This window comes from Callithrix jacchus, chromosome 9 (assembly GCF_049354715.1).
Source record: "Callithrix jacchus isolate 240 chromosome 9, calJac240_pri, whole genome shotgun sequence".
NCBI lineage: Eukaryota > Metazoa > Chordata > Mammalia > Primates > Cebidae > Callithrix > Callithrix jacchus.
In genome coordinates this window covers 59,043,689-59,059,684 of record NC_133510.1, presented here as the reverse complement: position 1 = coordinate 59,059,684, position 15,996 = coordinate 59,043,689, and positions in this window count along the sequence as shown.

The window sequence follows — 15,996 nt, the reverse complement described above, 5'->3', positions numbered from 1 at the left end:
ATATCTGTTAATTTTTGCTTTCACATAATAGAAGTAAAATAGTTGATGTACTTTAGTCAACTTCTAAATTAAATAACAGATATATAAAAGCCATTTTCTTTTAGTTTCATAGAAAGTATGACATTTAAAGTAGATATTTATTATCTCTGTCCATCACAGTATGTAGCTCAAGGCCCTAATTTTTAAAATGAAAATTCCTCAGGAAATGTAAAATTAAATAAACTACTAGAACCAGCAGAAGGTAAAAGAGCAAAGAAAAAAATACAGTAAAGTAGATTGGCAAGTCCAGGTAAAAACTGCAGCCTGCAAAGAACTTCAAATTAAAAGTCATGGTCCTAGGATATAACATCTACAACAACTGACTTAGTAAAAAGCCTTAGTTCAGAGCTTTGTGGATATTTATATCTTCTACAAAAATTATACTTTTTGGTATCAAAAGTTAATCATCAAAGTATACCAAAGATATATTTCCTTTTGAAAAGTGAATAATTTAAAACAGAATTGACTTCTTTATTCTTTTTATAAGCAAGGAAAATGTTCTCAGGAAAAGACATTTTCTGAACATCTTGAAAATAATGTCTATCTGCCTGCATAAGAATAGCTTTGTTACATATTAAAAATCTTAATTAGGTTATGATGTACAATAAATCAAAATTAGCTTTTACAATATTCAGAAATAATCCAGAAAATATTTTACTTTAAAAAAAATAGATAAGCTATCCTTTCCCCTAAGTCTTAAATTAAGCATAATATTATAAGGTAGGGGTGGGCAAATAATGAACTCCAACAATGGCCATGATACATTGTATGTTGCCTCATATGTCAAAAGAAATTTGCAGATGTAATTAAGGTTAAAGATTTCAAGAGGGGAAATTTATGAGTGGACTCAATCTAATCACATGATTATTAAAAGGGGGAGGCAGAATAGTGGATTGTAGTAATAAACCATGAGAATAAGATCTTTGAGACAAGAAATATGGCAGTCTCTAAAAGCTAGAAATGACCTTCAACTAACAGCCAACAGGAAAACCGAGATCTCAGCCCTACAATTGCAAGGAATTGAATTCTGCCACCCTGAATGAGCAAAAAAAACCAAATTTCTCCCAAGAATCTCCAGAAATGATTACAGCCTTCCAGTACCTTGATTTTAGCCTAAGAAGACCCATATCAAATTTCTTACCTACAAAACTGCAAGATAATAAATTTGTGTTGCTCTAAGCCATGAAGTTTATCAGACCATGTTATGGCAGCAGTGGAAAATAATATAATGCCTTTTACATTTATTTGAATAACGTAAAATACTATTTAATTGTTTCATTGACTCCATTCTTTGTATGTATGCCTTCCTATATTTATCAAATGATTTTATAATTAGGAAACATTTACATACACATACACATACCTCTTTATCTTATGAATCATCCTAAATGATGTTTTAAAATCACTGGTGGCAGGAGTAACTTGCTGTGATCATTCTACCAAGTGTTTTCTTCTAAGACAGAAGTGACTTACCTGTAGATATTTCAGATTAATCCTAATAGTGATGGCAGTGGGAGCCCATGTAGAGAGGCCGCTGCCATGACACTGGCTGCAAGGGGGCAGGCGTGTCCAGCGCTGTGTGGTGCAGGGAGCCAGTGGGAGCCAGGAGCCAACAGGAGCCCCGCCCTCTGGGGTGCAGCTGCAGCTGCTGACTTGGGCATCTCTGCACTCTTGGGGCCTTGAAAGTGTCCTTTTTTTTCACACAGGCTTGGTGGTGTCTGCTCCTGCTGGCTTCTCTCTCCCTGCTTCCAGCACCTGCTCTGATCTTGGAGTGAAGTTGGGACCAAGCACAGGCACTATCATAGCCTGGCCAGGTGTGCACATGCTCAGTGCAGCATTAATATGCTTGTCCAGGTGGCAATGATAATTCCCACTTTAACAGAATCGTTGTGTCTCCTTGTTGCAACATGCCTCCCTCTGGAACTAAGACTTCTAAAACCTCTGTCACAACAGGAAGCAAAAAATTTTGTTAATGGGTTACTAGGGGTGATGGTGACTGGTGCCATTTCCACTTATGCCCCTTGATTCCTGGCCCCATGAATTCTGGCCATGGGAGAATTAGTACTATATGTTGAACACTGATTCAGAGCATACATGGCATTCTGGAGAACTCTGCCCTAGACCTGAAAAGTACTGTCACTTACTTGGCATTGTAATTGTGATTTCAAAGGCCACTCCATAGTTCTATTAATCCAGCCGCTTCAGGATAATGGGGAACATGTTAATACCAGTAAATTCCATAAGAATGAGCCCACTACTAGACTACTTTAGCCATAAAGTGAGTGCCTTGCTCAGAGGCAATAATGTGTAACACACCATGATGCTGGATAATGCATTCCATGAGTCCAAGAATGGTGGTTTTGGCAGAATCTTTGTGTGCAGAACAGGCAAACCTATATCAAGAGTAAGTGTGTGTTCCATTGGGAGAAACCTCTGCTTTTTCCATGATAGAAGAGGTCCAATATAACCAACCTGCCACCAGGTAGCTGACTGATCACCGCTAGGAATGGTGCTGTTTTGAGGGCTTAGTGTTGGTCTCTGCTGTTGGCAAATTGGGCACTCAGCAGTGGTTGTTGCCTGGTCAGCCTTGGTGAGTGGAAGTCCATGTCGCTGAGCCCATGCATAACCTCCTCTGCCACCATGGCCACTTTGTTTGTGGTCTCAATGAGAGATGACATGGGTGGCTGGGGAAGGAGGCTAAGTGGTGTCCACAGAATGGGTCATCCTACCTAGTTGATTATTAAAATCTTCCTCTCCTGAGGACACCCATTGGTGAGCACTCATATGGCAAACAAATATCTTCACAGTTTTTGACCATTCAGAAAGCTTCATCCACATACCTCTTTCTGACATTTATTTGTCACCAGTTTTCCCATCATGCTTCTTTCAAGTCCCTGGCCATCCAGCCAAACCATTGGCTACAGCCCATGAATCAGTATATGATCACATATCTGGCCATTTCTCCTTCCGTGCAAAGTTCACAGCCAGGTGCACTGCTCAAAGTTCTGCCCACTGGGAAGATTTCTCTCAACAATTGTCTTTCAGAATGTACTAGAGAGGCTGTAATGCTGTCTATTTTCAAGTGGTGTCTGCATATCATGTAGAACTATCTGTGAAACAGGCCCTAGTCTTCTCTTCTTCTGTCAACTGACCATAGAAAATTACCCATGAAGCCATCAGTGGAGGCTGAGGGAGAAAAGGCAAGGTGGCAGGAGTGGAGAGTATGGACATTTAAGCCACTTCCTCATGTCACTTAGTTGGGGTTTCAGGACCTGCTTGAGCTTGATCACGTACATAATCACTTCCATTTGATGATGGAATGCTGCTGTGCATGACCCACTTTATGACTAGAGGGGTCAGAAAGCACCCAGTTTATGATAAGCCATTCAGGTCATATGGTGACTTGATGACCCATAGTTAAATGTTCAGTTTCCACAAAAGCTCAGTAACAGGCCAAGAGCTGTATTAAAGGAGAGTAGTGATCTGCAGAAGATGGCAGGACCTTGCTCCTAAATTTTAGAGGTCTCTACTATGATTCACCTATCGGGGACTGCCAAAGGCTCCAAATAGCATTCCTGTCTCCCACTGACACTTCATACACCATTGGATCTGCTGGGTCATATAGCCTAAGTAGCAGAGCAGCTTGCACAGCAGCCTGGATCTGTGGCAGTCTTCTCTTGTCCTGGTCCCCTCTCAAAACTGGAAGCCTTTTGGGTCACTCAGTAAATAGCTCTGAATAACACACCCTAATGAAGAATGTGTTGCCTCCAAAATACAAGTAGGTCCACTAGATGTTGTACCTCTTTCTTGGTTGTAGGAGGGGCTAAATGTACCAACTTATCCTTCACCTTAGGAGGAATATCTCAACAGCCTCCACACCACTGGACCCCGAGAAATTGTACTGAGGTAGGTCCCTGAATTTAGTGAGATTTATTTCCCATACTTTGGTATGCAAATGTCTAACCAACAAATCTAGTATGTTTGCTACTTTTTGCTCACCGAATCCAATCAGCATAATGTCATCAATGTAACAGATCCATGTCATATCTTGCAGAAGTGAACAGCAATCAAATTCTTTCCAAATAAGCTTATGACACAAAGATGGATAGTTGGTACACTCTGAGGTAGGACAGTAAAGGTGTATTGCTGGCCTTGCCAGCTGAAGGCAAATTGCTTCTGGTGGGCCTCTTGGACAGAAATGGAGAAAACAACATTTACGAAGTCAGTGGCTGCAGACCAGGTATGAGGAATTGTGTTAATCTGCTCAAGCAATGAAACCACATCTGGTATAGAAGCTGCAATTGGAATCACCACTTGGTTAAGCTTATGATAACACCCTGTCATTCTACAAGATCCATCTGTCTTTTGCACAGCCCAAATGAAAATTGTACAAGGATGTGGTGGAAGTCACCACTCCTGTGTCTTTCAAGTCCTTGATGGTGACGCTAATCTCCGCAACACCTCCAGGGATGCAATGTTTTAAATTTACTATTTTTCTTAGTAGAGGCAGCTGTAATGGCTTTCATTTGGCCTTTCCCACCATAGTAGCCGTTACCCTACCAGTCAGACAGCCAATGTGTGTGTTCTTCCAACAGTTAAGTATGTCTATGTATGCCAATTATGTATTCTAGCATGGGGGAAATGACCACAGGAATAGTCGAGGGACCCACTGGAATGACCGAAAGTCAGAACTGAGATATAACTTTATTAATTATTAGTTATTTGACCTCCATAAGCCCCTACTTTAACTGAAGGACCACAATGACATTTTTAGGTCCCCTGGAATCAACATCAGCTCAGAGTGAGTGCCCAGTTGTACCTAAAATGTCTGATTATTTCCCTTTCTCCAAGGTACAGTTACTATTTTTGGAATCACCACTTGGTTAAGCTGGTGATTAACCAAGCTATTTTGGATCTTGCAAAAGGCTGAAGATCTCCTCAGAGAAGGATGGAACAAAGATTCACTGCATAAATTGTCAGTAATATAGTGGGGTCCTTCCTCAAGGAGATCCACCCTCCCTTTTATTCAAGGGGTTCTACATGTATAAACTAGTTCAAGTCTGGAAATTAATTGTGGGGCTGTATTTCTCAGTTTTTAATTCAAATAAGTCTTTTGTCCATTCCATCTAGAAGGTTTCTGCTTGTATAAATTAAGTAGAAATGTAGTAGCCTTTCTGTCAATTTCACTTATTGGAAAATCATGATTAATTAGTCAATGCTAGAGCTCTACATGAGTCAGACTATTCAGATTGCTACTTTGCCTCTGCTGTCCATATGGGAGTTATGACTACCTTTCCTTTGAAAGGTGAATGCCATCTCTCAGCCCCTGCCAGCTCGGGATCCAGTTATTATCATTGTATTTAAATTTTGTAGTTGAGTGACTGTGGTTACCACTGTTAGATATGATATACAGAGAAGAGCAATTACAGAACTTTTCAAAGATGCAGGTGCTGCCTTCACAAATCTATTTCACAGGCCTTGATCAAGGGTATATCTTCTGGCCCCTCCCAGCTGGGATAATTAGGTTTAAAATGACTAATCCTCTTCACCATCCCAGTCTCCCTAAACCTTTGGATCCCTTCCTCTACATTTAACCTAGAGAGATCAGGCATTTACATCTTGCTCACAGTGGGCCATTTTTTAATCCATACTCCAGTTAACAAAGCAAAAAAACCAGAACAAAAACTGCTAAATGGCCTTAGTACAGTCTGGAATTGAACATGCTATTTTATATCATACTTAAGAAATACTTAAAAAAATTGACATGTCCACTTCAACTCGCTGAGCAGATGTGAATGATCCAGGCTTTTTGATAGTTCTGTTTCTCATTTAAGTTCAGGAAGTCAGTATTCTGTATATCAGTCTTACATAAGTTTGACTATTGAAACTGATTCTTTCTGAATCCAGGCATCTCTAAGCATATATTGAGAGAAAATTTTCTTTTTGCCTCCAGATCAAGCACAAGTAAGAAACTATTGTCAGGGGGAATAACTTCTCATAAATAAATTTATATTCATGCAGGCAAAAGTATGGAATTTATAAATGATTTTTAGCAATACATAACCCTAACAAAATATAACTCATATTTCTAGTGTGCAACTCAAATATTTGTGTGAAATTTACATTTTTAAATTATGAATTTTTTAAAGCATTGTTTCAACAAGGCTATTGTATTACTCTTGAGAAGAAAGTTATAGTCAATCACTATATGTTCTGTGTTTCTCCTTTATGCATTTCTTATTTTAAATATGTTTACCTAATATATACACATGTATTAGTAACACATACTTGAAAGATTCTTTCCCCTGAATTCTAGCTTTCCCTGTTATCAACTCAAGAAATGGTTTTAAACTTCCTTAAATGAATGTTTATATCTCCTGAATACAGTCACCTGAAACCATGGAATAGACCTAATGAAGAATTGTTTAGTGAGTTCTTTGGAGATATTGTTTTTGTTTGTAAACTCCTTCAATGTCAGCAAACACCATAATCACCTGTTTTGCAAAAGTATGTTTCTCAGAACAGTGCTGCAGGTGACATAGGGTTTACTTAATATTGGCTATTAACATCAGTTAGCTTATACATTTTCTTATAGTGCCAAGTTAAGTGTTGGTTACTCCATACTAACTGTGTGAGTTGCAAAATCCAGAGAGGTCTACAGGTCTGCATCCATTTCTGTGAGAGGACTCCAGTACCAAAAATGTCTTTTTTTTTTTTTTTTTTTTTTTATCAGATGGAATCTCACTCTTCACTCAGGCTGGAGTGTGGTGGCAAGATCTTGGCTCAATGCAGTTTCCCCTTCCCAGGCCCAAGTGATTGTTCTGCCTCAGCCTCCCAAGCTAGGATTATAGCACAAGTCACCATGCCCTGCTGATTTTTGTATTTTTAGTAGAGCTTAAGTTTCAGCCATGTTTCTCTGGCTGGTCTTGAACTTCTAGGCTCAAGGGATCCATCTGCTTCAGCCTCTCAAAGTGCTAGAATTATAGGCATGAGCCACTGCATCCAGCCAACAATGTCTTCTATAAGACAAAACTAAATTATCAACTGATTACCTTACCAGCTTAAGGAAAATAATAGTCAGCCTCAGGTTGCCATTTTACATCTAATGTCTAAAATATTCATGACCAGTCCTATCATAAATTGTACCAAGAAGATAATCATCAGAATGATATATTGTTCTCTCATGCAACTTGTTTCTTTATTTTTTAAATTATACTTTAAGTTCTGGGGTGCATGTGTAAATCTTGCAGGATTTTTACATAGGTATACACATGCCATGGTGGTTTGCTGCCTCCATCCCAGCAACATTAGGTATTTCTCCGTATGTTATCCTCCCCATTCTCCCCACCACCTGCTATCCCTCCCCAAGACCCCACCCCACAAAGACCCCAGTGTGTGATATTCCTTTCCCTGTGTCTGTGTGTTCTCATTGTTCAACACCCACTTATGAGTGAGAACATGTGGCGTTTGTTTTTCTGTTCTTGTGTCAGTTTGCTGAGAATGATGGTTTCCAGACTCATACATGTCCCTGCAAAGGACATGAAATCATCCTTTTTTGTAAATGCATAGTATTGCATGGTGTACATGAACCACATTTTCTTTATCCAGTCTATAATTGTTGGGCATTTGGACTGGTTACAAGTCTTTGCTATTGTAAACAGTCCCACAATGAATATACGTGTGCATGTGTCTTTATAATAGAATGATTTATAATCCTTTGGTTATATACCCAGTAATGAAATTGCTGGGTCAAATGATATTTCTAGTTCTAGATTCTTGAGGAATTGCCACACTGTCTTTCACAACGGTTAAACTAATTTACACTCCCACCAACAGTGCAAAAGTGTTCCTCTTTCTCCACATCCTCTCCAGCATCTGTTGTCTCCAGATATTTTAATGATCACCATTCTAACTGGTGTGAGATGGTATCTCAATGTGGTTTTGATTTGCATTTCTCTAATGAGCAGTGATGATGAACATTTTTTCATGTTTGTTGGCCACAAAAATGTCTTCTTTTGAAAGGTGTCTGTTTATGTCCTTTGCCCACTTTTTTGATGGGATTGTTTGTTTTTTTCTTGTAAATCTGTTTTAGTCCTTGTAGATTTTGGTTATTAGCCCTTTGACAGATGGGTAGATTGTAAAAGTTGTTTCCCATTCTGTTGGTTGCTGGTTCACTCTAATGATACTTTGTTTTGCTCAGTAGAAGCTCTTAAGTTTAGTTAGATCTCTTTTGTCTATTTTGGCTTTTGTTGCCATTGCTTTTGGTGTTTTAGTCATGAAGTCCTTGCCTATGACTATGTCCTGAAAGGTATTATCTAGGTTTTCTTCTAGGATTTTTATGGTGTTAGGTCTTTTGTTAAAATCTTTAATCTATCTGAAATTAATTTTTGTATAACGTGTAAGGAAGGGGCCCAGTTTTAGTCTTCTACACATGGCTAGCCAGTTTTCCCAACACCATTTATTAGACAGAGAATCCTTTCCCCATTGCTTGTTTTTGTCAGGTTTGTCAATGATTGTAAAATGTGACATGACTTCCAAGGCCTCTGTTCTATTCCAATGGTCAAAATATCTCTGTTTTGGTAACAGTACTATGCTGTTTAGATTACTATGGCCTTGTAGTATAGTTTGAAGTCAGATCGCATGATGCCTGTAGCTTTATTTTTTTAACTTAAAATCATCTTGGCTATGCACACTATTTTTTTGGTTCCATATGAAGTTTAAGGTGTTTTTTTTCCAGTTCTGTGAAGATGGTCAATGGTAGCTTGATGGGGATAGCATTGCAACTTTAAAATACTTCATCTTAGTGGCTTATTTGGGAAGGAGTATTCTCACTTCCAGGAAGTCCACTAGGGGTCCAGCAGTTCTCTTCCACCTGGCAAGAACCAAGACCTCCTGATTGCCCCAATAGGGGAAGAGAGAGATGGAGGAAGCAGGCTAGCTCCAAGGTGCCATATATGAGGAGAACAGTTTCATTTCCATTCCATTGGCTAGAACCAGTCCCAAGGCCTTAACCAAACTGCCAGGGAGCCTGGGAAATGGAGGAGAGCACATGGATGCTTGGTCAACTCTGCCTCTGACACATACTTTAGTGCTGTTACGATTTTGTTTTGAACCCTGTAAGTATATGGCTTCTCCAATTTAAAAAGCAAAAAAAGAGAGAAGAGAGAGTTATCTAATATATATATATATATATATATATATATATATATATATATATATATATGATGTTATATAGTCTATGTATGTAGCAGGTGGGATCTATTAGTCGCCTCTCCTCACCCAACTGGACAAAATGCAAAACTTAATAAATACTGTCAAAGAGATCTGTCATGCCCACATGTTACTGAAAATAATAAAAAAAAAATTCCAAAAAAAAATTACTTTGGGCAGTATGGCCATTTTCACAATATTGATTCTTCCTACCCATGAGCATGGAATATTTTTCCATATGTTTATGTCCTCTCTTATTTCCTTGAGCAGTGGCTTATAGTTTTCCTTGAAGAGGTCCTTCATGTCCTTTGTTAGTTTTATTCCTAGGTATTTTTTTCTCTTTGTAGCAATTGTGAATGGGAGTCTGTTAATGATTTGAATCTCTGCTTGTCTGCTATTGATGTGTAGGAATGCTTGTGATTTCTGCACACTGATTTTGTATCCTGAGACTTTGCTGAAATTGCTTATCATCTTAAGGAGATTTTTGGCTGTAGTGATGGGGTCTTCTAAATACACAATCATGTTGTCTGCAAATAGAGACAATTTGACTTCCTCTTTTCCTAAATGAGTACTCTTTATTTCTTTTTCTTGCCTGATTGCTCTTGTTAGGACTTTCAATACTATGTTGAATAGGGATGGTGAGAGAGGGCAGTCTTTTCTAGTGCCAGTTTTCAAAGGCCGTCCTTCCAGTTTTTGCCCATTCAGTATGATATTGGTTGTGGTTTTGTCGTAAATAGCTTTTATTTTGTGATATGTTCCATCAATACCTAGTTTATTGAGAGTTTTTATCATAAAGGGCTGTTGAATTTTATTGAAGGCCTTCTCTGTATCTATTGAGATAATCTTATGGTTTTTGTCTTTGGTTCTGTTATATGTTGGATTATGTTTATAGATTTGTGTATGTTGGACCAGCAGAATATCTTTATTTTTGCTTTCATTTCATTATTTATCCAGTAGTCCTTCAGGAGCATGTTCTTCAGTTTCCACATAGTTGTGCAGTTTTGAGTGAGTTTCTTAATGCTGAGTTCTGATTTGATTGCACTGTGGTCTGAGTCATGCAACTTATATATATAATTTTTTTAAATCCCTATAATATTTAACTCTAAATAAATTTTAAGTATAATATACCTTGGATTTCAGATGGTATAGTAATGTATTTGTGGAGTCTCCACAAGTCTGGATCCCTAGGTGCTTATGTGGGGTAGAGTCCTTGCACAGGTCTATACTTTAAGTGACATGGTTGGTTATTTAGGCCATTGAGATATCAGGGTTAGTTACTGCAGCATATTCTATCCTCTTACAAATAATAGGAACATTTCAAGGACAAGTTGTCTGTCATATACTCTTAAAAGGGTAAGAAAAGAAAGGTTACTCTTGTAAGCAATCCTTCTCATAAGACAATCATGGTTTTATGGTACACAAAGAGTTTCTGCCAAGCATTCCTGCTTGTAGTGTCTGAACAACTTTCTCTAGCCTCTTTTGAATACAACTTTCTTTATTTCTCTGCCTAAAATACATCCTTATTTGGGAAATCTACTTATTTTTGAAACTGTTTTAATAATGCCATCTGTCTTCATTTTCTATTGAAAAATTAAATCTATATGCAATTATACAAGATATTTTTCATTGTTTAATCGTGTCATTACCTATTTCCCACTGCTAAGCAACTTCAAAATGAATATGGATCTTCCTATCTTATATGTCTGTAGCTATCTCAATTTCCTCAGATGAATTTCAGAAAGCTGGTGGTTATGCTTTTTTCTTCATTCATAGACTGATACTTTTAGAAATCACATCTTATTAAAGAATGCAATTCAGTTTAACTTTTCACTGTTCAAAATTTTAATCTTTTTTTCTAACTGCTATTGACTTTTTCATGTCCTGATGCTGTTTGTAAAAAGTTCAGAACTTAGAATTTTTTTTCTCTCTGTACCATTTCTATGGCATAAACTTCTAATTATACTGGAAGAACCTAAGGTATCTCCTAGAATCATATTATCCAAGTTGTAATATCCTGTTACTTATTTTTATGGGCATCTTCACATATGGAATATATAATTGTGTAATTTTTTCATCTCTGCATATATCCATACATATTTTTATGGTAATTGTAAAACTCCATATGTGTCTTTTATATAACATTATGTATAGAGAGAATAAGAGACAGAGATATATGGATATATATATTAATTATCTGTCCATTTTTCTCTACTTTCTACCCTAAGACTGGATACAAACCTAAATTGATCACAAATTATTTTTAAAATTGGTGTTTTCAATTTTTGTTTTTAAATGATACTAGCAGAGTTTCTTGTTAATTTGGAGCACCACTGTGATCTCTCCCATACATCTCAACATTCTGTTTAAGTGAGATTTTATTGTCTTCTTTAGCATTTAGCAAAATGAAGTATTTATCTAAGGTGGCGTGTGAAATGTTTCAGAATTTCCTCTATCAACCTCCTTAAATCCACCCATGCCTGTTAATCATAGGACTGCTACAGTGACTTTCTAAAAGTAGAAATCATAGTACACCTTTATTTTGCTCAAAACATTTTAGAAGCTTCAAATCCTTTTTGAACTAAAATCTCAAATTCTAATAATTGCTTTAGAAGGCCCTACTTGCTCTGATCCCTGCCAACTTTTCTAATTTTCAACCATGGTGTATTCAAACCTGTAATGTTCCAGGTGAGCTAGATGGGGCTTCTTGATCTTTGTCAATCATATCAATCTGATTCACGCTTTAGAATTTTACTATTATTGTTTTCTTTCCATGAAATTCTTCCCAAGTGCCCCATGTCCTAACTGGTTCATTTCTTCACATTATTTACATCTCAGTTCATTTGAGAAACATACCTAATGTCTACTTCAGAGAAAAGTCTTCTTTACCACTTATCTTAATCTGCTCAGGCTGTTATAACAGAATTCTACAAACTTGGTGGCTTACATGAGAGAAATTCATTTTTCATAGTTTTAGAGTCTGTGGAGTCAGAGTTTAGGATGATGGCAAATTTGGTTTGTGTTTCTTTTTCTAGGTTTTAGACAGCTGCCCTCTTGCTGTGTCTTCATAGCTGGTGTGTGTGTGCTGACAGAGAGAGCAAGCTGTCTTGTGTCTCTTCTATAAAAATACTAATCTTTTCTGATCAAGGATTCCTCCCTATGATGTCATTTAGCTGTAATTACTTTCTTAAAGACCTCATCTTCAAATACAGCAACACTGGAGGTATCAATATTGAATTTTTGGGAGCACAAACATTTGACCTATAACATAAATAAAATAGTATACATCCTTATATAAATTCTGTACCCCAACTCTGCAATATGTACTCTTACTGAATTCAAAACTATTTAAAATAATACTAAATATTTTACTAGTTTATGAAGCTTCAATGAGGTCGGGCATGTTTCATTTGAAAAATCTATTTTTATAGAATCTAGCAATTGAACTGTGTTTATTATTTTAGAATAAATGAATGTTTCAAGAAGAAATGAATCCATTTCTGAAGAATTATGGAGAAAATCAATATAGCCTAAACAGATATAGACCATTGAATATGATAGTCTTTTTGTTTTTTTGTTTCGTTTTGTTTTGGTTTGGTTTTGGTTTTTTTTTTTGAACTTGGACGTTTCTCCTTAAGTGTTGAGAGTTTTTTTCTATTTAAAAATTTGATTAATTGTATCTAAATGTGGCCAGGCATGGTAGCTCATGCCTGTAATCCCAGAAATTTGAGATGCTAAGGTGGGAGAATCACTTGAGTTCAGGAATTTGAACTGGCCTGGGTAACATACTAAGACTTCCTCTCTACAAAACATTTTAAATTTAACCAGTTTTGGAGGCACACATCTGTATTTCCAGATACTGGGAAAGCTAAGGCAGGAGGATCACTTGAGCCCAGGAAGTCAAGATTGAAGTGAGCCATGATTGCACCACTACACTCCAGCACGACTGATAAAATGAGACCCTGTCTCAAAAAAAGTTAAAAATAAAGTAACATCTAAATCTCTGTTATAATTCCAAAATGGGATGTAAGGTTGAACATGTAGTTACACAATTTATATTAAACAAAACATTTTTGTGTTTAAATAATTTACATTTAAAGCATAATGAATACTTTATTCATTCTTAACTTACTTATGAGTTCCCATAAGAACGAGTGAGTCATGAAAGTACCTTTGTTTTTACATAATTCTATTCAGGGAGTAAACAATATATCACTCTTAGTGACTGCAGTTTGCAAACCCATCATTATATAATTGTAGAGAGTACTTATAATGCAAATATCCTTTAACGAGAGGTAGCAGAGTGATATTAACCAAAAAGAGAAATAGTTTGCAAAGCAACTTTTGTGGAGGTATACAAAACCAGAATAACAGTATTTTAAAATAGTACACATTTGTTGAGACAATTGTTTGTCTTGTCTTAGCACTAGTATCACATTTGTTTCATTGATATGTATCGCCCACATGTTCAGAGAAAGGTGAATTTTCTTTGCTATTCCCTTCACCTGGCATAAAACAAATTAACCAATACAAAATATACGTGAGTCCATTTTCTCTTCCATGGTCCTAAAATTCACTTACTAGGGGGAGAAATTGGTTGGAAAAAGTCATTAGAATAGCGTAATTGCTTCTGATATGATTATGGATCCCTTGAACCCTGTGACAGTTTCATCACTTAGTTCATTGATTGCAGGGAGCAAATTCTAGTACTTAAGCAGAGCTACATTTTCAATGGATACTGAAAATGACGTCAGGGAAAGCCACTCCTCTAGGCATCACGCCTAACCTTCAATACCTCATTACTGACCAGATTCTGGCTCATCCACTCAAATTATTTAATTGAACAATTCAAGTTGAAGCATAAACTAGACAAATTAATTCAGTGATTATCAACAGGCTGACATTTCCTATGAAACTTTAGAAAGTTTCTGTACATTTTGCAGTAGTATTTAGTTAACCCATTTAAAAAATCATTATTTGAGTAAATACTACCTTACTTTGCTTTAAGTTCTACTTTCAAATACCATTTGTTTTTATGTTAGTTTTTCTTTCCTTTAGTGTTGAAGAGTTTCACTTGTGTTCATATCTTGAACAATTAATATTATGACATTTCTTTTGACATCAATACTTAGTAGTGTGGATTCAGCTTTACCTTCACCAACATTATTTAAAAAGCATTCAAATTAATTTTGATGTCAAAATTTCAGAGAATGGAAAGGACATTAGAAAGGATTGTAAAGTACTTTCCATGTAGGAAATCTGGGATAAAGAAAGAATATTATTTGTCCTACCTCTCATTTAAGATAAGTAAGGTGCTCTCCACTTCTCTAAATATAAAAGGTATAATCATCTCCACTGAAATAGTGGATTTGTGATCTAATCCTGAAAATAGTGTACCTGTGTTTATATTCTCAGTGCTTTCGTAACATTATTTCCAAAAAGATTTTGTTTTTCTTCACAAATTATTCAGTTTACTCCAATGAATTAAGAATTCAAAAGATTTTTTCTTAATGAGAAAAATTATTATTTAGGAATAGGGTTAAACTTAAAGAAAAATAATGGATCATCATCTTATATTTCAGTTTTAATTTTTCTTTTAACTCTCAAAACCGTAAGTGACATGTTGTGTCACTTAGGCCTTTATGCCATATATTTTCTAAGAATATAATGTGTAAATAATATGTCCTATATAAAATTGGCATACACCATATTTAAGAGAGTTCTTCGGGCTTTTGGTGGAACAATATAAGACAAATTAATTATATAAGTTCAAAGTTATAAAATAAAAGTTTTTATATATTTAAAATATTTTAATGTAAATGAGAATCCTAACAACTGAAAAAAGTGGCAAAATTTTAAGGCTGTTTGACTAAGTGAATTAACTGTGTAAAGCTTTATATAAAAGTACATACTATATGTCTAACTTCGTATAACGCTCTAGTAAATGCAGAAGAATATATAGTGATGGAAGGTGGGCAAGTGGTTTCTTAAAGAGTTGAAGAGGAGAAATAAGAAGTGGGAAGCAGAGATTACAAAGGGACATGAAGGAACTTGGTAGGGTGAACTACACGTTCACAATGTCAATTGTGGTGATGGTTCTGCCAGTGTTTGGCATTTTATGTATTTGTCTTTTTCTAATATTTTCTACCTCTTACCACCCATTCTAAACTCTTATATTACTTCATTCATGGATCAGGAAACCACAGTCGTGGGATCACTGTGAGTTAAATTATGTCCCTCGTAAAGATATGCTGAAGTCCTAACCCCTAGGACCTGTGACCGTGACCTTATTTGGAAATAGGGTGTCGGGGTACAAAGTTAAGATGAATTTACACTGGATATGGATGGGTCCTAATCCAATATCAGTGGTTGTCTTTATAAAAAGAGAAGAAGGGATGAAGAGACAAACACAGAGAGAATACTGTGTCACAAAGAAGGCAGAGATTTGAGTGATAATGTCTACAAGCAAATAAATGTCAAAGATGGCTGGCAGCCACTAGAAGCTAAGGGAGAAGCATTGAAAAGAATCCCCTCAGAACTCCCCACAGGCATCTTGATTTTAGATTTTTTGGTTTCAGAATGGAGAAAGCATAAAATCCTTTTATTTCAAGCCACCAACTTTGTGGTAATTTATCATGGTAGGCCTAGGAAAATAACCCTAGGGCCAAATCCAGCCCACCATTTGCTTTTATTAAAAAAAGTTTTAAATTGCAGTACAGCCACATTCATTCATTTATGTATTGTCTGTGG